This window comes from Solanum pennellii, chromosome 5, assembly GCF_001406875.1.
Source record: "Solanum pennellii chromosome 5, SPENNV200".
NCBI classification, from domain to species: Eukaryota; Viridiplantae; Streptophyta; class Magnoliopsida; order Solanales; family Solanaceae; genus Solanum; species Solanum pennellii.
The window spans coordinates 32,553,545-32,578,500 of NC_028641.1; the positions used below are offsets into that span (position 1 = coordinate 32,553,545).

Sequence of the window (24,956 nt, forward strand, 5' to 3'; positions counted from 1 at the left end):
TAGGGGGGACTGATAGGGGGTGGGTGGTAATTTTTAAAAGAATTAATGAAAATATTTAAGATTTTGTTACTTTTTTGGGGGATGGTGTGTGTTGGGAGGGGGGGGAGGAGCTTGTAGGGGTTGGGTGGAAATATTTTTATTTTATTTTTACATTTTTTTAGATAATGGGGGAGAGGGGGCTGGTAGAGGGTGGAGTGAAGTGATAAATTATTTTTTTTTTTATTTTTAAAGCTTTTAACAAGATTTCTATTATAATATGGGTAAATATGGTGTATCCATTTGGTAAACTGTTTTTACCCAAATAGGTAAGAAAAAATCAAGAAAAATAAATTGATACAGCTAAAAGCCATGTATTTTGATTTTTTTGTTCATTCTTTAGCTTTCTTCTTTGGACTTGTACTAATGAGTAATGAACATGTTGATACATTATTTTCAATTAAGTAAATAATTTGGTATTTGAAAAATACCAAACATCAAATGGTACTAATTTCTCATACCAAACCCAAAATCAAATACCAGAATCCTAAAATCTTACTCTTGAATACCATACCGAATATACCCAATAATCGAATACAAAATTGCCAATATCATATCGAATACACAATAACTGAATATCGAATTACCAAAAATTTTGATTTAATTTAATTTTTGGTATTTCATGTCCAACACTAACTTTGGTGCAACTTTTTTATCAGAAGGTGAGTCTCCGTTTCATCTATCCTGCACAAATATGATGTGTGATATCCTCATGGATCTCGCCATTTTCTTGGATCAAAGGCCTTGTTCTATTAAGAATGACTTGTAAATCAAGTCTCACTTGCACACCTATCTTACTGAATTGTAACACTGAACTTGCAATCCAAGTATTTTGTTTCGGTCTTACTCAATTTGAATCCTTTAGATTTCAGAATTTGTCTCCAAACTTCCAACTTATAATTAACTCCACTTCTAGTCTCATCATCATTAATATATCAGATGCAAATAACATAAATCATGGCACCTCAGCTTGGATATCGTGTGTTGATTCATTTATCACCTAAAACAAATAAAAACACAGTAAGTGTTGTTCCCGGATGCAATCTGATTTTGATTGAGAAGTTCTTCGAGTCTCCTCCTATTATTTTTATACGGATTTGGCTTCCATCACACATGTCGTTCATCTTGTTTTTTCATATATATTTTTTTAAAAAGCATGTTTTTTGTTAGTTTTACTAGTATTTTTAATTTTTATTTTCACCACTTGACTAATATTTAGTGTCACACATTGCTAACCTGTCGTAGGCAAATTATACTTTTCCTATATCGGATGGTTAAAATATTATTGTATTTATTTTATATTACAAACTTTATTTGTAAAAACATCAAAAGGACGAATTAAAACCAAAAATCAACATAATAATCATTATTTGTCTAAATGTGAGGAGTGTCATTTGAAATCATGTATTGGAAAAAACTAAAGAAGAATAAATAATCAATAATCGTCATGCAATTTATAATTACGTTATAAGGTACCTCATATCAGAGGCGGATCTATCTTAGTACAAGGGAGTTTTCCTTCGACATAAAATTATATTATTTATATATTGTTAAAAAATATTTTATGTATATATAGTAGATGTCGAACCCCCTTCGATTATTTTGTGTGTCTATTTCTACGAATTTTGAACTCCTTATTGAAAATCCTGACTCCGTCACTGACTCAAATCTAATCAAACTTTAGATAAATCTGTATGTATTTCTTAACATTTAATGTTTATTAAACTACCAAATAAATAACAGCTTGTTTGGATGGTTATTACATATAAACAAAATCGTCTATGCATCTTTTTTGTACACGCGTGTAAATGCCCTTTTCCGTATAAAAAGAGATTTTATTTTTTAAATGGATTAAAAAAAGTACGAAAGATAAATTTAATATGAGGAAGTATCTCCTTTTCTTGACAAAAAAAATTGGGTACTTCTTTAGATTTTCGAAATTTATGGACACCTTAGTCAACAATAGAAATAAATTGTTGAGGCTCTTAGTGACATTTTGTCAAATATAAATTTGTTGAATGAAAGAATATCACCATTCATCATAATTTGCATAGTAGATTAAAATAATGTCACCATTCATCATAATTTGCATAGTAGATTAATTAGTATTGTAATTTTTTTTTGATTTTCTTGGGCTTCTTATTCGGTGTTTGAAGGTCACGTTAGAATTTCTATTAAATTCGTAACACACATTTTCATTTTAGGATGTTATTTTCAATAAAATTTTCTCCATACTTAGAACTCGACCTCTAATTAAAAGTAAAGCAATTCTATCACGGTGACACCACGCATGTTTTAGTGTTGAGTTCGATTTAATAGTCTACATGTTGTTGCATGTAAATACTTGGAGCTTTGTAGGGCAAGCACTATTACATGTGTCCACATGGGTTCCCACTTGGCAAGGTGTATAGGTGGATGAGTTGCTTAAATGGCATGACCAAATCTTGTCTCACTTTTTCTATTATAATTTTTAAAAGGTAATTAAAAGGAAAAATGGAAAAATAAGAAAGAAGAAAAAAACAAAGATGCTGATTCGGAACTTGAGTGATAATCTGTAAATAGAGTAACACGTAATGTGCATGGGTATATACACTTTTTGCTCATTCATATAATAATGCAACTTTTGCATATATTTAATACATGTCATTAAGAATAATATCTTCCAATGGACATGTCCATAACCTATTAAAAATGTATCATTTTCAAATCTAAATGCATGATGTTAAATATTTTTCTTACTAAATACATAGCTCACTATCAAAAGATCAAACTGATATTAATTAAAGTTAAGAAGGCACTTCATTTATGATGAATTGCTTAGCATTACGTGTAAATACTAGTCGATTTAAATAAAAGTTAGTTCGGTATGTCACGCTTATAATTATGTGTACTAATTTTAAGGGGAAAACATTTTAAACAAAGTAACAATAACAACAATCATGAGTCATCACAAACAAGTAGAAATGACTATATAAATTCTCTCTTTTTTTTAAAAAAAATTTAAGCCCATCTATATCCTCATCTATGAAATAACCTAAAAAAGGAGATAAACAACAATATACATTTGTAAGTAAAGATGATTAAATTTAACCACAAAAATATTGAAATGTAAAATCATCTATATATGTTTTTATTTAAAAAATAATTAAATGAATTATTGAAAAAATAATAACAAAAAACTAAGTGGAAGTAATATGTTTGTTATTATCTATCAAATCTAAAAATTTAATCTATACTAATCATAAAAATAGGGGCGCAGAATGAGCACTCAAATATTATTATAAAAAACATATCAAAACTTAGAGCAAAAGCAGTGAACCACCATTAATGGTGGATTCTAGAACAGAGTTGAAAGAGAACCAATTGAGAAGACACATTTCTCATTTATAAAAATATGAAAACCGGAGAAGAACTACATACAATGAGATATATATATATATACAGTATGAAAATTGAGCTTTAATCATCTATAACAGCTGACTAATGGAAAGTTAACTAACTACAAAAGTTGTTAACTAACTAACTTTACGGTTAACTAACTAACTTTTTGAAACTAACACTGTTTAAGACAACTAAATAATTATGCATAAACTTATTAATCACAACACTCCCTCAAGTTGGAGGTGAGGTAAACACATCCAACTTGTCCATCAAAGCATAATGTTTGATCCCTGTGAGAGCCTTCATGAGGATGTCGGCCAATTGATCAACAGTGGTAATGTGATGCAGTGAAATTAATCCTTCATGAAGCTTGGATCTAACAAAATGGTAATTGACTTCTATGTGTTTGGTTCTCTCATGAAAAACTGGACTCTTGGCTCTGTGAAGTACAACCTGACTATCACAATATAGTGGGAAAGGACCAATGGGAGGAACAACTAACTTAGTGAACAATCTATGCAGCCAAACCAGTTCTCCAACAACCTTTCATAATAATCAGTACTCAGGTTCTGCAGAGGATAAGGAAATGGTTTACTATTTCTTAGATTTACAGTTGATTGGTTTGTTTCTGAGCAAGACAATGTAACCACTAACAGATTTTCGAGAATCAGGGCATGATGCCCAGTCGGAGTCACAGAAAGCTTGAACTTCAAAAACAGGAGAAGATGACATGAAGATGCCCAAGGTAGGATCATTTTTGAGATACCTCAACATGTGGAAGGCAACTTGAAGATGAGATTGGGATCTTGCATATATTGAATTAAATGTTGAACTCCATAGGCAATATCAAGTCTGGTATGAGTGAGGAAATTTAGCTTCCCTACCAACTTTCTATACAAGGTAGGATCACTCAATGATCTGCCTTCATGAGCTTTAAGCTTCGCATTAGGATCTAAAGGAGAAGCCATAGGAGTTAGATTATCACAATGGAAGTCCTTGAGAAGGTCCTGTACAAATTTCCTTTGAGATATCATGACTCAATTATCCTTACATAATACTTCTAAACCCCAAAAATAGTGCAATCTCCCAAGGTCTTTGATCCTGAACTGATCATGGAGAAAATTTTTGAGATTAACAATTACTTTAGAATCAGTTCCTGTAAGTATCATATCATCCACATAAGCACCTAGAAAAATAGTAGAAAAGCACTTGTTCTTGTTGAACAATGAATAGTCATATAATGAGTGAGTATAACCCCTTGAACTCAAAGCTGCAATTAACTTTTCATACAACTGTCTGCTTGCTTGTTTCAGACCATATAAGGACTTGTTGAGCTTACAAACCAACCTTGTATGTGGAACAACCAGACCTGGAGGGACATGCATGTATACTTCCTCATTTAGATCTCCATGGAGGAAAGTATTATTAACATCAAGCTTGTAGATATTCAACTGTTTCTTTGCAGCAATGGAAATCAAAGTTGTTACAGTTGTCATTTTATCAACTGGTGAGAATGTTTCTGAATAGTCTATGCCAAGATGTTGAGTATACCCTTTAGCCACTAGCCTTGCTTTGTATCTTTACACACTACCATCAGCCTTGTGTTTGATTTTATAAACCAATCTACAACCAATAGCTTTCTTACCAATAGGCAAAGGCATAACGGACCAAGTATTATTATAATGCAAAGCAACAAATTCCTGAGTCATGGATGTTTGCCATGCAGGATCAAGAACAACTTTTACATAGCTAGATGGCTCAAAATCATGAGTAATATTTAAAGCAAACACTTGACTATTAGGATCCAATTCTGCAGGGGATATTTGGTGTTTGAGGGTAAAACAAGCAATTAATGTGGTAGGAGTTGGTGTGTCGTTTTCTGTGGGTTGTGAGACAGGCATAGAGTGAACATAGTCTGACAAGTATGTGGGCAATTGAGGCTTCCTAGTTGTTATATCAGGTTGATGAACTTGTTGAAAGGGTATTGTTGAGGTGTTGTTGGGAGAGGGATGATGTGGTGGACTAGAAGGGTCGGGAGAGCTGTTGCTTGCTGGGAGAGGGATGATGTTGTGGAATAGAAAGGTTAGGAGATAAAAAAGGATTTGTTTCACTTGATATCTCAGGATCACACTGGACAGTAGAATCAAATGATGAATCAGAAGTGGCATATGCAGACTGATCAACAAGGCAGTGAAGATGGATAGGAAAAGAAGGGAAGTGAGTAGGATCTTTTTTCATTGCAAAAGATCTCTGAGACAGATTATTGTTCTGTGGATATCCATGTAACTGATAACACTTCTCCTTAATGTGGTCTGATCTCTTACAGTGTTCATAGTATGGTCTACCTCTATGATTAAGAGAAGTAGAGTAGTAATTTTCTGGAAATTCTGACCTTTTGAAGTACCCAAAGTATTAATAGATGAGGTGCGAGAAGAACTAGCAACAAGAGAGTTGGGCTTAACAAACGATTGGTTGTTTTATTTAAACTCTCTTTGTTTTTCTTCCTGTAATACATGGCAAAAGCTTATGCCACAAATGGTAGTGGATTCATCATCAATATGTTCCCTCTGATTGATGTGTAGACCTCATTAAGACCTATAAGAAATTGAATCAAACGTCTATCTTGTTCAACCTTGTGCATCATATATTTTGCTCCATATACATGCATAACTGCAGTGGTTCTTGATACACAGATACTCAGTTCTTCTTTAAGTTTCTTCATCTTGGTGTAGTAAGCTATGACATCTATAACACCCTAAATGAGATCATTGATCTCCTTTTGAATTTGATACAACTTGGCACCATTGGTTTGATCATAACGATCCTCTAAATCAGTCCACAACTCCAAATCAATGTCTACGTATGGTACACTATCAACAATTTCTTTGTCAGAGAGTTCAGGATCCATGATGTAACCATATTGTCACACCTCTCCCACTATTTGTAGTCTGGGCCTATAGAAAGTGGTTTCTTAGAATCTTCATTGATGAAACCCAATATTCTTTACTAACCAAGACCTGATGATGCCACTTCTCCAGGATTGATAACCAATTTCATCAAAAATAATTGGTACAAGAGGTGCACCTGGATTATCTGATGGATGCAGGTAAGTGTGGCAGCGGTACCGGAATCGGGAGAATCGGTCCGGTAATTACCGGAACCGGTACTGTGCGAATTGATAACGTTTCGGAACCGGTACCGGACCGGTCCGGGAAACCGGTAAAAATGGTACTGTTTCGTCCCGGTCCGAAAGGGAACCGGTAGTATACCGGACCGGACCGATAACCGGGACGGACCGGTAATTAAAAAAAATAAAAAAGTTAAAGATTTAGTTTTTTTAATTGAATATAATTTTTATTATAATAATTAAGCAATTAAAAATTTAAATTTCAAACTTTAAAAGTTAAAAAAAATCAAAAAATTTCAAACTTTAAAGTTATAAAATTTAAATTTCAAACTCTTAAAGTTTGAAATTTTTAAATTCAAACTTTAAAGTATTAATTTAAAATTTTCAAACTTTTAAATTTTCAAATTTAAATTTTCAAACTTTTAAAGTTTCAAACTTTAAATTTTTAAATTCAAACTTTTAAAGTTTGAAAATTTTAAAGTTATAAAATTTAAATTTCAAACTCTTAAAGTTTGAAATTTTTAAATTTAAACTTTAAAGTTATAAAATTAAAAATTGACTATATTAAAAATTAAATTTAATACAACAATATTAAAAAACAAATTAAGGCAAACTGCCTATATTTTTATTAATATTTATTTGATATTACAATTACATTTACAAAAATATTAGTAGAGTATTAAAAGATTTAATCTACACAGGCACCTTCTAGGAAGGGTTCTGTTTGAATTTAATCTCGAATTATCATACTTTTACTAATAGTTGGTGCCACCATATAAATCCCTTCGTAAATCATTCAACATTTCTTTAGTAACATGTTCGGGAATTGTTTGAATAGAAAGATCTTCCATTGCTTCAATCCCGTCGTCACTATGATCCTGCATTACTTCATCAACCTCATTGTGAAATTTGGTCGGTAGTGGTTCACGACCCAAATTTCTTCTCTCGGCATTAATCCAATCTCGAAATAATACCGATATCTCCAAGCTGTCGGCTGCTAGTGAATGCCTATGTTCTCCAAGTTGAAACCTTGCTGCACTAAAGACGCCTTTCGAAGCTACCAACGATGCTTGCATTGCTAATATATCTCGAGCCATCGGTACTAGTTTTAGAAATCCTTTGCCGCGATTTCTCCACCATTGGAGAATATCTTCAGTAGGTTCTGTACTTTGATTAATATAGGCATCAAAATCATTTCTAATATCGTGAGAAAGTTCAAGATAATCCTGTTAATAATCATCAATATTATTTTCATCAAATCTAACCCTGGAGCTTTCAGGTTCATTTTCACTTGATAAATTTATATTAGAATTATATAAATCATACAATTTTTTAGCTTCAATTTTTATGCTATCTTTAACTTGTTGACAACTAGGAATTTCTTCTAGTATATCATTAATATCTAAGTTAAAATACATTTTTTCAATCATTCTTGATGCACCTAAATCTTTATAATTAGGGTTTAACAAACATGCAGTTAAATAAATTTGAGGAATAGGAATATAATATTTTTTAAATTTTATAATCATTTTTTCAATGGTTTGTTGAAATCTTGGTTTATTTTTAAATTTATATAATTTAGAAGAAATCATACAAATATCAGGCAAAACAGTACAAATTGATGGACTATAAAGTACAGAAATTCTTTTTGTAGTTAAGTAAAAAACTTTTAGGAAATCTATAAGTTCATTTATATCACGCCAATCATTATCATCTAGTCTATATGTCATATCAGAATTATGAGCATTCCAAACCATTTGTAAGGGTATTCGATATTCATAAGCGACTACAAGCATTTCATATAAAGTATTCCATCTAGTAGCCACTGTTTTTGAAATTTTTCTAGATGGAAGATTATTTTCAAAACAGCGATTTTGAAAATCTTTACGCCTTGGCTTAACTTGACATTTAAATATAAAATGACATGCATTTTCAACTTTCGTACATCCGTTATCATACATATGTACACCATCTCTTACCATCAAATTATATATATGTGCACTACACCTAATATGAAAATTATCACCATAGAAAGGACAAAGTGTAGGTTTTAAATATTCAACAGCAGCATTATTACTTGAAGCATTATCTAAGGTTATACTACTTATTTTATCACATATTCCATAACTTTGTAAAATATCTAAAATAGTTTGAGCAATATAACTACCGGTTTTTTGCATTTGACAACATTTATAACCTAAAATTCTTTTTTGCATATACCAATTTTCATCAATCCAATGTGCAGTAACAGTCAAATAATCGTTACCGTTTACACTACGACACATATCAGAAGTAATAGCTATTTTACAAGTATTATAATAAAATAAACAACGAAGATATTGAAAATGTTGTGCATGATAATCAAATACAACCTTTTTTTATTGTATTTCTAGCAAAACCTTAAAAATTTGGAGTATATACAATTTGAATATAATGTATAAAACCGGGATTTTCAGCAAAACTAAATGGCAAACCCATAACACATACCATTTTAGCTAGTTCTTCAAGATCTTTTTCTCTACTATATGAAAGTGGTAAACTAGAGCCAGAAACATTAGACGGATTTAATTGTGTTTGTACCATGTTAGAGCCGCCTATTCCTACATTTTCAGGAAGGGGGTACCTTTTTTTTTAGCTTCCGCACCGCTTTAGCATGCAAAAATTCATTTTTACAACAAGACATTAAATGACTACTCAAAAGTCCCGTCCCGTCAGATTTGCCAACAGTTTTATGATTTAATCTATGTTTACATTTATTACAAATAACATGTGTTTTATCTTCGTTTTGTGTCATAAATTGCCAAACAACCGATTTTTTAACACGTTCTACCTTAGGCCTAGGATGTACTGGGGGAACAGGGGCTGGACAACGAAAGGGAGCGGGACTGGGAGTATTAGTACCCGTAGGTGGCTCAGTTTCATCATCATCATCATCAAAAGTAGGCGTATCTGTATAATTATCAATATCATTATCATTATCATTATCACTAGGCAAATCCTCATCAAAATTACCAAAGCGACGTTGTAAATGTTCATGATAAGGATCTAATTCTGAATTACTATCAATATTAAAAACCGTATCATCAACATGTGTATAATTATCTGTATTTATTCTTAATATAGTAGATTTTTAAGATATTTTATATTATAGAATTAGAGATTAGTGAGTAGAGAGTTGAGAGAGTAGAAGATGAATACATGATTTTGTGATTTAAAAGAATGAAATTTAGGGGTATTTATAAGTAAAAAATGAGTTAACGTGTAATTTTTATGACTTTAGGGTGTTAAAAAAGTTTGGGGTGGGATAGGGCTCCTATTGGCTGAAATTTTACTCCAATAGCCATTGGGGGTGGGGGGGCACTATCCCTTACCCAACGGCTATTAACGGATAAATTTAAAAAAAATAAATAAAATTAACCAGACCGGACCGGATCAGACCGGTAATTTCCGGAACCGGGAAATACCGGTAAATACTGATTTCCGTCCCGGTACCTGTCTCGGAACGGAAAAGAACCGGTCCATACCGGTACTAACTGGTACCGAACCGAAACCGAACCGGACCGGAACGGAGCGGACCGGTAACCGGTAAATACCGATTCCGCTGCCACCCTTAGATGCAGGTATAACATACTTCCTATTTCAATTCCCTTAGTTACCTCTAGATTAGTAACCTTTACCATTGTAATGCAACAGAAACAATCAACAGAAATGGAGAAGAGAATGTGTAAGAAGTAAAAGAAAAACTGAAGAACAATTATTGAGGAAAGGAACAGGTAAACCTGAAACTAGCTGGGAAATGAGAGATCTTCATGAGAATGACAGAGACGAGCATGGCTGATCGATCCTTTGCTCTAATACTATATCAAAACTCAGAACGAAAACAGTGAATCACCATTAATAGTGGATTCTAGAATAGAGTTGAACGAGAACCAATTGAGCAAACACATTTCTCATTTCTGAAAATATGAAAAGTGGAGAAGAACTACATATAATGAGTCATATATATACAGAATGTAAATTGAGCTCTAATCATCTAGAACAACTAGCTAACGGAAAGCTAACTAACTACAAAAGTTTTTAACTAACTAACTTTGTGAAACTAAAACTGTTTAAGCTAAATAACTAATTATACATAAACTTAATAATATTAACAAAACACATATATGAAGTTTCATTTTTTTCATTTTAGCTCATTTATGTAATTTATTTTATATCATATGAAATAACATAAAAGAAACAAAATAAGCCGAAAGAAGGTGATAAGAATAACAAACTTGTAAGTTAAGATAATTAAATTGTCATAACCACAAGAATATTGAAATGTAAAATCATATATGCGTTTTTTTAGTTTTAAAATATATTAAATGAATAATTGAAAACTAAATACAAATAACTAAGTGGAACAAATAAGATAAGTAAGTACTATCAAATGTAAATTTGATCTATAACAAATATAAAATTTAGGACGGAGAACAAATATTCAATAATTATTATAAAATTTATAATATTATGTGATAATTCGAACTCAATGAAAATTTAAATAATCAAAATGTTACTTTTGACATTTGCTATATATTTTACTACCAAATAAATAAATAAATATTAAAATAAGTAGTAGTCTCCCTCCCTTGTTTCTTCTTCAATCGACATAAAAATATTATCATAATTTATAAAATTACATTATCTTTCACTAAAAAGTTGACTATTTTGAAATGTGACAAATATTACAGTTGTGCGTGAAAGTTATAAATAAGGAAAAATACATAAATATACTATATCAATAAAACATTAGCAATAACATATTTTTTACTTGATCACTTTTAATACATTTATAATATAGTTTTAGTATTTATTATAGAGAACAATTTATAAAGCACATATAACACAAGTTTTATTGATGGATAATATATTTATCAAATATTTTAATATAATGTGCCAATTTATTACCAATATTTAAAACAACTATAATACATATATATTGTATACATAAATCACTTTTAATAGATACTATAGATTTATCATGATATTGCTATGTGTTGCTATAAATGTGTCGCGACCCAGGGGTACACCCAAGATGTAACATACATAGAACCCCGAAGGACTCTATGTAATCCACTTAGCAAATCATAACATAAGATAATAGAAGAGTACGAAAATTTATAACATTTTTAATACAATCGAAGTGTTTATAAAAGCAAAGCGGAAGTCTCTTTACCCTAATCTCAAACCATCTAAAACAACTTTGAATAACTCTTGGGACACAACCCATACAATAATCTCAAAACATAAAAGAAATATAAAAGACATGGTTGTCAAGCCCTCGAATGCTATGAGGACTCACCATAGCTTCTCTTCTTGATCTACTATAAACCTAGCCATGAGGATGAAAGTTAATATCGCCGAACCCTACATTTGATAAGAATGTAGGCAAAAGTATGTATTAGTACAATAATGTACTATATATGATGACTAGCATAAATCATAAGCACAAGCATATAATAGACATTAGTCAACATAAGACATATACCATAATCATAAGAGACAATAACATAAGTCATAAGCATAAGAAACATCATCATAAGATATAGTAGATAACAATATAGTCATAAGCAAAATCAATGCATCTCGTTTAGCATGACATAAGAGAGACATTTCATAAGCCACTTCAAGGATAGTTTGTGCTGTGCGTGGATAAAAACCCATAATCTCATCCATGCTAAGGAAGTCACTTTAGGTTCTCATTCATCTTTATCATCTTTTTATCTCATCCTTAACTTATTTCTCATAGATCTTTAATCAAACATATCAAGGAAAGCAACTTATAGCAACAATCCAAATCAGGCATAAATCATAAGCATAAGACATAAACATATTCATTACATAAATCATCATAGCATAATAGAAACATACCATAAGTACCCTCAAAGCTTAGTTGTGCAATACATGAATAAGATCCCATAATCCCACTCATGCCAAGTAAAACTTCTTGAGTAACCATAGTTCATAATTAATATTCTTGTTCATAGTGGGAATAAGCCTTAAGTGACATAGACCATGTGAGCTTACCATGGAATCCAGTGTTGCCCACACCGAAAATAGTTGTCCTACTTGCCTAAGTTAGAACATACTCTTTGCTTAGGTGGATCCACTAGCTAAAGACCTATGTGGTCACATAATTATGTGATACTAGAAACTCGGACTCAACTAGGGTAGAAGGTTTCCATCTCATGAGATACATACTTTGGGAACCTAGACTCAACGATGGTAGAAGGAACCATTTGGAAAAGCCGGACTCAACTAGTGTAAAAGCTTTCAAATGGGAAGCTGGACTCAACTACGGTAAAAGCTTCCATCTCATACTCATCCACTCGGTGCTAAGATCATCTCATACTTAAGATCATATTCATTTTAGAATTCCTTGACACTCAATCCAACATAATTCATAAGATAGCTCATAAATTCAATAGGTGAGAATAACCTTTCAACCTTAGAATCATCTATTCATACATAGGTGTGTGGATGAGAGTAACCGTTCAACTGCACAACCACTAGATCATAATCAAAATCACTCCATTCTTAAAGTATTCTTAAATAATATACATAAACCTCGTAATCATGTATAATTCACATAATTTTCCCTTCATGGACCGTAACTCATATTCAATGAACAAATCTAGAGTTACTACATTAGACATGAATGATAACAGAACTCAATTAGTTCAATTACTACATCCATAATCTCATATACTCATAATATAGGTCATGTTAGTGAAGTCTCTCCATAATAATTTACAATATACAATTCAACATACCTAATAGCTTCACTCTTAACGCATTAACATTCCTAGTTGATTCATATTAGCTTTTACCCTCAAGGCCCTAGGACTCACGTTCATATTACAAACCTTACTCTCAAGCAACTCCTCACATGGTCATCATACACACCTAATTCTCAAGTTAATCTAGCTACATGCTTCATTCTTAACCAATTATAGTCATATATCATCGTGTAACTTCAATCTCAACATAACTAATTCGTGATCCATCGTATAAGCCCTTATCTCAATCAACTCATATCAACCATATTTACATTTAAAGAATTCATATTTAGGTGTTCTAGTCTCAAGTATTTCATCAATCTTAAAACGTCATATCTAAGCCCTCAATTTCCTCTTTCATGGCATAAAACCAAACTATATCAATTTCACCCTAGAATCTAAGGTTAATCAAGAATACATGCATAATCATAATAACAACATATAATTACATTATAAACAATCATAAACAACCATTATCCACTCAATTGGATCATCACGCAAAATACCCACAATATAGGAAGGACCCCTAACTAGAATTGGGGATTGGGTCATGGGGCTTCATGGATGGAAGGAGTCTCTTGGGTGAATTGTAGAGAGAAAATTTCTTAGAGGGAATTGGGTCTTTTTTGGGTGAATTGAAATAATAATTTAGAACCACTTAATTAGGGGTCTAATAGCTTTATATAGATGGTCTAATTACTAATAATATGACAACACTTAATAACTAATTAATTCTAGAAAGTTCCTTAAGCCACAACTTAAACTGACTTAACCCACTACTGCCCCAACCCACGAGACCACGTCTAAGGGTCGTGGGTCCATCCACAGTCCGTGTTGGTCATCCGTGGATGAGGTTTTGCAAGTGTGATCTAGGGGACTTGACCCACAATACCATCTACGAGTCGTGGACCCTCCTACGGGGCGTGGGTCCCCTCCTGAGTGGATTGTTTTGGGCAACGTTTAGGTGGTTTATAAGGTCCTTCTCAAGGAACCTTGGTTGGTCCTTGGGAGTCGTACCTTGACGTTTTAACCCTAAACCCTTTATTTTAAGTACGGGAACCCATATCTACGACTCTAACCCTCACGTTAAGTTCTAGTTTAGCCTACTAGCTTTTGGGGTGTTACAAAATGATAATAAATAAAAAAAATTGCTAAAATCAGTAATTATATATTAAAAGGTACCCATCCAAGTATTTTTTCATATAAACATTTACTATTATTAGTTAAATAGGTATGCAATTGACTCTTCCACAAATGTTAAGGTAAATAAAAGGATAGAACATTATGAAAAATCTTGTCCGTTGTCATCTTCTATTGCCGCTACATTGGACATCACCTCCTTCTGAGTTTGCCTCATTTGACAACATTGAAGAAAGCGCGAGTCAGTGTCGTATGTGCTTAGGGTCTGAGGAGTTTGTAATCCAGACTAACTAATTATTTTGAGAGATGATATAAATAACGTCACCTTGACAAGGAGAATATAAAGAAGTAGGTGGTCTAGGAAAAAAGTTCAATATTTATCAAGTCAGCCAAACGTTGTATACATCTAATAAGCCTCTAAAATTGGGGACAAAGTATAACCAGAAAAGCATGCCACCTTTGATAAAATTACTCAATAATATGGGGAAGGGAAACACAAAGCTGATGGTGAAAGGATACATTAAAATTAAGAGAAAAACCTTCAATAGATGTGTAATCCCAGTGTTATTAGGCATGACACTAATATTCACGTCATCCTCCTAGTTGCAGTTTAGTTTTACCCATGGGAGGTTATTTCTCTAATCAATGATTTGTATTCTTCCAATGCTTTGCCATGCCCATGGACTTAGAAAATCGCTCAAAAACAAAAGTGTTTTTGAATAATATCGATGTCTAGCGACTCCTTTTCGACATGTGTCATTAGATCACTAACAAAGTTCTTTGCTTCACTAAGACTTTGTGAAGGAGCTTTTGTTACATCTCATTCTTTGTCTAAACAATGCAAAGATGTGACATACCAGATATTCTATAACCTCTCATAACTTAAAGTATGTGTGCGACTTGTAAATATTGATGGATAAATACAAGATCAGAAAAATATATTATGATTCAAGTATATTCCCAAGTCGAGACATGGTACTTGAAACCAGGAATGACCCCATGTTAACCTTTGGCATAATAATTAAAGTATATCATATGAAACTAATGCAGAAGATGAAACATATTCTTAGTAAGTCTTAATAAGAAAATCAACAAATCCATGATGTTTGAACAACTAATGTCTGGAATAAGTTTCTAATATTTAGGTTTTAGAAAATAAGTTTACTAAGATATGACCCCTATTTACCTCAAACGAAATAAACTACTAAAATCTGACTAACAACTACTCTAGGTTGTTCTCAAATAAAGAGGACTCACCAACTATTACAACCTCACTATCCACAAGTCTTAGTATGGTGCAAAAATCTAAAACATAGAAGGATGCACTACATTGCAAAGTATGTGTCAATACGTTCATTGTACTAAGTATGAGGAACTAGCATAATTGTAAAAATGGCATAACGAGGATAGTGAAATAAGGTTCCTAAAATCATATATTTATTTTTAGGTTCTAGGTTATTCTTAAGCATTTGTTAGTTGATAGAATTTTGTTAAAGTTTATGGGAACTCCCTATTTATTTCCTTAGTATTTAACTTACTTTCATAAATTAAATGCTTTACTTTTGGTTTAGTTGCTTGGTTTGGGTTGTAGTAGTGGTTCTCCGACTGGATAGTTAGTGTGGGTTCCAATCACGACGGTGGGGGTCGTGGCACTTTTAAGATCTTACCCAAATTCTAGGGTTTTGCATGCTTCTTAATGGTTCCATTGTTTATGACAATTTACTCCTCCGCATATCATGCTGACGTAGGATGAAAATGATTACTTTTTGAAAATTACGACTTAGAAGTGGTGAAAATGCATTAGTTTTGCCACCTCCCACCAACTATAAGTATCAGGTAACTCTGTGCATTAAGGCAAGGACAAATTAAGAGAATCACCTAGTATATTTTGTCTCCGCTGAGTTAGAAACTTGAGACCTCATGGTTCTCAACCGTTTCATTGACCATTAGTGAACACCCTTGATGTTGAGGCATTTAAATTTTTAAAAGACACACTTTGTTGGTTGTTGGCCTAAATACTCGGTGAGCTTTCCATTATTCAAAATCAACATTCATAAAGAAGAAACCTTCACTCACGCCCAATGTCAACTTTCTTTTATTTTTGGGTACTTAAGTTTAAAAATTTATAGTTAAATAGATTAGAATTCTAAATCTCTTTTATGATCAGACTCAATAAGTATGATTTATATATGAATTCATAACAAAAGTAGATATAAGAACAATGCCAGCCATTTACGATGATTTGGAAATAGGAATCATCCCATTGAGGGAGAAAATTACCTGATATGATCAAAACTACCACTTCTGGTTAAATCAAGAAATGTTAAGGACAAACAAGCTTCACACAAAAAGAAGGAATGATTTAATAAAGAAATAAATTTATTTTAGTGTATAAAAACAAATGAATATTTTTCGAATTGGGTTTAATAGATAAAACTTTACTCTTACCTCTCAAACACTTCTAGAATTGTTGTTAGGAGATTTATGTTCATCAAATTAAAACATGAGGTATTGATAGTGTCACACCCCAAGACCACACCCCGGATATGACTGACATTCGGAGACCATTGTTGGCCCTAAGCGAAATTCTTTCCTGACTTACTTACTCAGCGGAAGAATTAAAACACAAGAATAGTCTATATAAAGAACTTGTGAAATAAATTCAGAATGTCATAATAAAACATTCAACTGGCCAAATAACTACTAAGTCTCATAGCAAAACATCTGAAATACAAATCTAAAAGACTCATATCTGACTATCTATGAAGCCTCTAAAACAACTGTGATAGATGTTGGGATAGAACCCACAACATCCTATAAAGAAAAATACTGAAAGCAATTAAAGGAGTCCTCCAAAATGCAAGGAGACTCACCAACTGACTCTGGAGTGTTCTATTGGATAACCACTGCGCTGGATGTCGACCCCGTTACCAGTGTCTGCATCATAATACGATGCACGAAAACTGGTATCAGTACATTGAATGTACGAGTATGTGAGTTGGAATGCTAAATAACATAGGTTAGAAAGAATCTAAAGAAAACTGAAGAACTTACAACATAATTTACCTATTTAATTATAAAACAATTTAAAAGCAAGTGCAATATAAAATAAGCTGTTTAAAAACATGTTGTAAATTTTGTATGTATGCAAAGATACAATTAACTCTGAGATGTATGTAAAAATACAAATAAACTATGTATATAAAAATACATATACCTTCTGTGGGAGTTTCTCTAACCGACAACCATCACATAAGAGCTATAGTGATGATATAACGATCTGCCTCACACTGGCAACACAACCTATACCCAGCCAAAGGTAAGACCTGAACAACCTAATGGATCTACTAGTCTACTGTGAAAAGGGTTCATCTAAGAAGTATGACCCTTTTCTACCTATGGTGGCTACATGATTTTATGGAGATGTAAGTTATCTGAACTCATGCTCGTCCTCAATTCAGTGCTCAATACTACTCCCAGATATACTGGCTCTTATGTTTTTAAAACATACTTCTTCTGTGATTTGAGGTTAGTTCTCAAAAACTTAGCTCAAAGACTATCTTGGAAATCTCAGTTTCCCTACTTGCTTCATTTTAGAAAGCTATTACTCTTTTGTGAAAACTAATCTGAACGCTTTTTGGAAATCTCAATTTCCATTCTTATTTATATAGGAATACATTTATATGAAACCTCTTTGAGAATACATAGTCCTCATATACTTCTTTGAAGAAAGAACTTAAGCTTTACTCTTTTCTGAACTCAACTCTTAAAACAAAGTTAAAACGTTTGAAAAAGACTTATGAAAATTTGAAATGAACTTCTTTTACTTGACTCATAACTTTGATCTTAACTCTTACTTAAATTGAACCTTAATCGATCCTTTAATTGAATTATGGATTCAAGGGTTATGATTTGTGTTTGGAATGACCCATGATGTTTAGGAATGAATTCGAATAGCTAAACTTGAGGAAAGTTATAAAATCACACTCTTTGAACAAGTCCGCGACATGGAGCTTCTCCTAAATAATTATTCACGAAATTTAATTTTGAGACAGTGGAGTCCGCGTCCTCTCCGCGATGCAGCTGATTTTTGTGCACCGGGGAAAAAAGTCCATGACGCGGACTTATTTGACGAAACCTGAACGACTTTTTCCTTCTTCATTTTCTAATCCTAATTCGCCTAAACTTGAATATTTTACTCAAATTAATTTTAGATTCTGATACCTAACATTATTACTTATGAATCTGGCTTAAAGCAACTCTAAAACTCAACCTAAAGATCTCTAAAACTCCACAATTCAACCCAATTAAAGAACAACATCAATTTCAAGAATTGCCAAGAACATCAAATTTCAAACTCTTTAAGGACCAGTTGGGCTGAAGAAAACATGTTTGTCGCGTGGGTGAATAAACCCAACACTATGAGAGACTCACATACCTGTTAGGATCAAAATCTTTAAGAAATCCACAATCAAAACCTATCGTTCTTGGCGATACTAGCTTTTCCTCTTCTCCAAAACCCTAACTTTATTTCTCAAACGCATAAACTTAACTAACTCAGTTTTGACCCTTATTAACTTACTAAAAACGAATTTAATTAATTGGATAAAGGAAAAGACAAAATTACCCTTTAAATTTCCGATATGGACATTTCCCAAATCTAACAGCACAACTTCCAAAGGGTATAACTCGCTCATCCTTACTCGAAGTCGTGCTAACTCGGCGATGTTTGAAAGATTTTTCGAAGGGCTTTCCAACCATATCTGGAAGTACACCTAACTCATCCTGAGCTAGAAATCACAGTCCTTCGAAGTTGACCAAAAACTCACTTTTGGTAACTTTACTGAATTTCTAGATTTTTAATTCTTTCCAAAAATGACTATTTCCAAATTTAAGATTCTTCCTAGTTATTTCAATTTGTGATATGTTACCAAAAGAATGATATATTCAACAAGATGTATTCACCTTTATTTGAGTTGTTCCAAAATAAATAAGAGCATCTTTTATTAATGCTCGGTGTGTTTCATTATGCATGGATCTGCATACAACAACATTAACAAAAAATCCAATGAAATTTCACAAAGTGGAGCCCGGAGAGGGTAGAGTACACACTAGTCTTACCACTACCTCTTCGAGATAGAGAAGTTGTTTTTGAAAGTCTATCGGCCAAGCAAATCAAGTAGTAATTAAAAGAAAAATATGACACCTAATAGCTATCATATATGCAAGGATTTGTAACATCAATAAGGTGTGGAACATTGTGATATTGACATAACTCCTCCCTTCCATGTATAGAACGGTGTTATAAATGAATATAAAAGTTATAGACATTTTGACAACATGGAATATAACTAGCCATAAAAAAATATCACATAATTATAAAAACATTATAACAACTCATCCCCAAAGAAATTCCTATTTAAGAACTTAAATTTGAGAAATCAAAGAAATTAAGTTCTCTTTTTAATGAAGTAGCATATTTCTCGAAATCTAGACATTCTTAGAGCAAAGGAAAATAGCTTAAACTCATATGCTCACATAGGGACAATAAGGAGGTTTATCAAATGTTTAAGAATAACAAGCAAAAACATACTAAGGGGTACCAAAGATGAAAACTCCATGACAAGGACTATTTTTTGTAATTGTGATCTTAGCTATTCTTCTTGTTGTATATTCAAAAGGAAGAAGCCTTCAATCACATCATCAATGTCAACTTTCTTTTATATTTGGGTAATCAAGTTTAAATTTATAGTCAAATAGAATAGAACCCTAAACCTCTTCTAAATTCTGAGTCAATAAATAGGAATTAAATATGGAATTAATAAAAAAAGGAAACATAAGATCCCAGCAAGCACATTGATATGGAAAAGGAAACATTCCAATGGGAGAGAAAATTACCTGATATGATCAAAACTGTCACTTTCAGTTACATCAAGAATTGTTAAGGACAAATACGCTGCACAAAAAAGAAGGAATGATCGATGAAAGAAGTAGAATTCAATTCACGGTATAAAAACAAATAAATTACAAAGAAAAATTAGCTAGACAACCAACTTCATATTTGTCAACATTTTCCAAATTCGTTTTCAGAGATAAAACTCAACTCTAATTCCAAATTGGTTTTCCGATATAAAACTTAAGTCAAACCTCTCAAACACATCTAGAATTGTTGTTTTAAGGGCTATCTTCAGTAAATAAAACACAAGGTATGTAATGAAAGAATGAGACATTCAATAAGTTGTATTCACCTTTAGTAGAGTTAATCCAAAATAAATAAGAGCAACTTCATCGATGATCAATATGTGTCATGTTTATACCTACATAAAAATAGAATAAAAAATCGAATGAAATTCCATAAAGTGGGGTCTGGAGAGAGTATAGTACACACCAATCTTACCACTACTTCTCTGCGATAGAGATGTTATTTTCAACAGAATATAGGATCAAACAAACAAAGAAGTAATTAAAAAGAAAAATATGAAAGCTAATATCAAAGCAATGCGGATCAAATATGCAATGATCGGTAACAACAAGAAGGTGTGGAGCACTTTCCATGTATAGGACGGTGTTGTAAATGAATATAAAAGTGATACATATTTTGACAACATGGAGTACCACTAGCCGTAAAAAAATGTTACAATTATAAATACATTAGAAAATCTCATTCCAAAAGAAATTCCTATTTAAGGACTCAAATTTGAGAAATCAAAGAAATTAAGTGATCCTTTAATGGAGTAGCATATATTTTGAAATCTAAACATTCTTAATGCAAGGAGAATAGTTTATACTCATATTTTCACATAGGCACAATAAGGAGGTTTATCAAATTTTGAAGAATAACAAGTAAAAACATACAAAGGGGTACCACAGATGAAAACTCCATAACAACCATTATTTTTTGTAATTGCGATCTTAGCTAGTTTTCTTGTTGTACATAAAATGTATCTTAACTAGGAATAATGAAATTGCCGTTCATACCTTAGAAAAATGCTAAAAGATTGATGAATAAGGGTTATACCCCATTTTAACTCACGTCAAATAGGTCTACAACATATTGATAATTCCTAAATTAATTAACTTAAGGAGTCACCACGTAATTATCTTTAACGACTTATCAGGACACCTAAATAATTAACTAAAGTATTGCTAAATTAACACTAAATTAAGGTTTACTTAACTTCATGAAATTCTAAGTAAGAATTCTAATTTAACCTAAAGGGAAGGTGTAACGCATCCTTTAGGATTTGTTAAAAATAGTTAATCAGCCAAACATAGGTTAATTAGTTTAAAAACTAAATGTGGGTGCTAAAAGGTTAAATAAAAGTGTAACCAAATTGGTAAACATTTTAACCTTTAAAACTCCTTTTGCATTTAGATTAGAAGTGTTAAGACTTAAGAAAAGATAATTTGTGTAACCATTTTTATTGATCCTTATTCACGGATAAAATGTAATAAAAAGTGACCTCTGCTCAGGGATTAATGAGATGTTTCCTTTTGAAGATATATCAGGAAAAAATAGTTTAAACAAAAACATTTTACTATATTTTTTCTGAAAGATACTGCCAAGTTTAAACAGATTTTTTTTTTTAAAATAATTTAATTGGTTCAGCTGATGCAAATATAATGTTTTAAAAGCTTACCAAATGAAAACTAAAGATAACTACTCTATGGTTGATTAGAGATTAATCCCAAGAACAACAATCAGAGCAATAAAAGTGTCCCATAAGATATATTCACAAGCATCATTAAAAAGAAATATAACAAAAATGAGAAACGAAAAAGTATAAATTTCAGAAATTTTTGCTACTTTGCCATGCCTATTTGCATGAACTATCGAGAGGTGGGAGACACAAAGTCGAAGAGTGGATGCGCGCTTTCAAATCTAGCGGTGGCAAGAGAATGTACGACACTAAGAGTCTCTGAAGAGACTCCATTTTTTCTCCCAAAGTTCATGCATGGAAAGAAAGAGTAAGGAGATTTGTAAAACAAATTGAATTTAAACGATATTGAACAAATCAAATCTTGATCCAAGTAAAATCTTATAATGAATATGCTATCTAAAACACGAAAACGTGCAAAGCTTATCAAGATTCCTGTCTTGGAATTGCTATGCATAAAGCTAAAAAGTGAAGCTGCAGGGACGGAGGCCGTGTGTGTTTACAACCACAACTCTATTATCTTTGTTCCCAAAGTACATGATTTGCAACATGATTTTAACTAAAACAAAACCAACACCATATCCTTTCAATACGTCTCTTCATACAGATTATACAGAGGCCAAATGATCATCAACTTGGGGGCAAACAATAAAAATGATGCATATGAACTAAAATGCAATAATCTTTAATTTATACTACCAAGAATATGAAGGAAAATAGTTTCAATTCTCAAACAAAACATAAATGCATCTTTTAACAGTACTTCTATAATAGCTAAAGTGAACCATTTTTCTTAAAGCACACATAGTATTCTAATCACAAATCAAAATTGAAAGAGAGTAAGGGGTGACTATTCATAGATGGGTATCGTAACCATGTAAAACTACTTCCTAATATCAAGACGTCTAAACATTTTAGAGGGCAAATATGCTAGTTCTCCTATTCAATAAGTTGAAAATCAGAAGGATGACGTACATAATAGACATAGATAATAATTAACATTAATAGGAACTTGATAATAATGACTCCTAGGCATAACGATTTTAATAAATCTCAAAAGAAATGACTCAAACAGAATCTTATCACCATACAGAATAATAAACAATAAAATTTATGTACATGACACAAAAAGTATATGATTTCTAATATAAAAGAACAAGGTATGAATAAAATAAATATGTGTTCAAATGATTAAAGAAAGGAATTATCAATAGTAAAACTAATGTTCACTAACGATGAGTGAGAAACAAAATCAATAGAGACATACTGCATATGTATGCTCACCATATCCAGAAATCGAAATAAAAGAAAGATATTCATACTTCATAACAAGTATCAAAACATGAATATTAAACATTAAAATTTCAAAGACCTTGAGTTGGGCAGTGAACTCAGCTGCTTCAATAGCAGGTCTATTCTCAAACTCGAACAATAAGATTAGAAAGTTCAAATCCAAAAATAGCTACACAAGGATAAACAAAAAGAGTTTAAGAGTGGGATGAGGTCGCTTCAAAACTTTAAGGGCAAAACAGTGGCTAAAAATCTTGTTCGAATGGACTCTAAATACAAGTATTTAAAGGGAGAAATCACAGTTCTTGAGCATAAAATAAAATTTCAAATTTTGAAATTGTCTTCCAATTCAAACGTTTGAAGCTTTTAGGACAGATTTTGCAAAATTTACGATATTGAATAGCACGAAAAAAAGAGTACCTAACCTCTGTCCATGTTTGACACAAAACTTATTATTTTTGTAAAAATGATAAGAAAGAAAGGAAACAGGCAACACTGCTAAAAACTCTTAAACTCTAGGATAGAATGAAGAGAATGGGTAATTAGGCAAGATTGGGCCAAGTTACTTTGGCATATTTGACCTAGTTATTTCAGATAGATAATGGGCCAATTGTGAGCTTATTAAATTGACAATTTGGGCTTCAAATTTGTGAAGAAATGATGGATATCTAATATTATAACTAATGCAATATATAATTTGTATGTAGAAATTATATTATTTATTATAACTTATCTTTAATAATTTAGCATAAATATAGATATAAAATATTGACTTATCACCAATATAACAAGTAAGAAACTTAAAATAAGATAACATTAATATTAATAATAATAATAATAATAATAATAATAATAATAATAATAATAATAATAGTAATACTACCAAGTCGTAATAATAATGTTGATAATAGGAAATAATGGTAAAATAATTTGTTAACTTTGAAGCTTAAAAAATGTAATTTGATGAAAGGGGGATCAAATTTTAGTGTCAATAGCTTGTACCTCTTTGAGCAAAGACAATGCAAGGGTTTTTGGATAAAGAAGCTGACATAGTAGACAATTTTGTCCTAACCAACAAATAAGACAAGGTTTGCCTAGTGTTGAACTATGACGTTACTAGGTTTTTTGATCTAGGAGAGTATTTCCGAGTAGAGTCGAGCAGAGTTCGAGGTAGACCTTTGACCTTTGTTGGAAAGTTAAAATTTCTCAACAAATTACCTCAGTTCACTGCTTAAATAAAGTTTCACATTGCATTGTGTCTCTCATTGCTGTGTGCGGATTATGCTTCCTGCCAAATCTTGACAAAATTGTTAGGAAATAATATAAAGAAATATCTTTTGATAAATATCATAAGGAAGATGCTTCCATCATGAAACAATGTTCTAGATGCAACTATGCAACTGATTGAATCTGTGTAGAACTTTTGACGACTCCGTGCCATTTTCGTTCTCTCTTGAATCACCTTCACCTTTTCCATGGCTTGGTGAGCTAGATTTGGTCCTATCA

General features: G+C 31.9%; 1 long non-coding RNA gene across 5 annotated transcripts; it reads right to left on the minus strand.

Annotated features, from left to right (window-relative positions):
- Positions 1–11,621: 11,621 nt before the first annotated feature.
- Positions 11,622–24,005, minus strand: LOC107018868. Of its 5 annotated transcripts, none has more exons than XR_001456690.2 (6): positions 23,876–24,005; positions 23,533–23,622; positions 20,751–20,819; positions 20,401–20,458; positions 17,376–17,439; positions 11,622–11,950 (listed from the first exon to the last, which is right to left on the minus strand). It is a non-coding gene; the product is annotated as an uncharacterized LOC107018868 (long non-coding RNA). The 5 variants fall into 5 exon arrangements; XR_001456689.2 differs by having other exon boundaries at positions 23,871–24,004; XR_001456691.2 differs by lacking the exon at positions 23,533–23,622 and having other exon boundaries at positions 23,876–24,002.
- Positions 24,006–24,956: the final 951 nt, after the last annotated feature.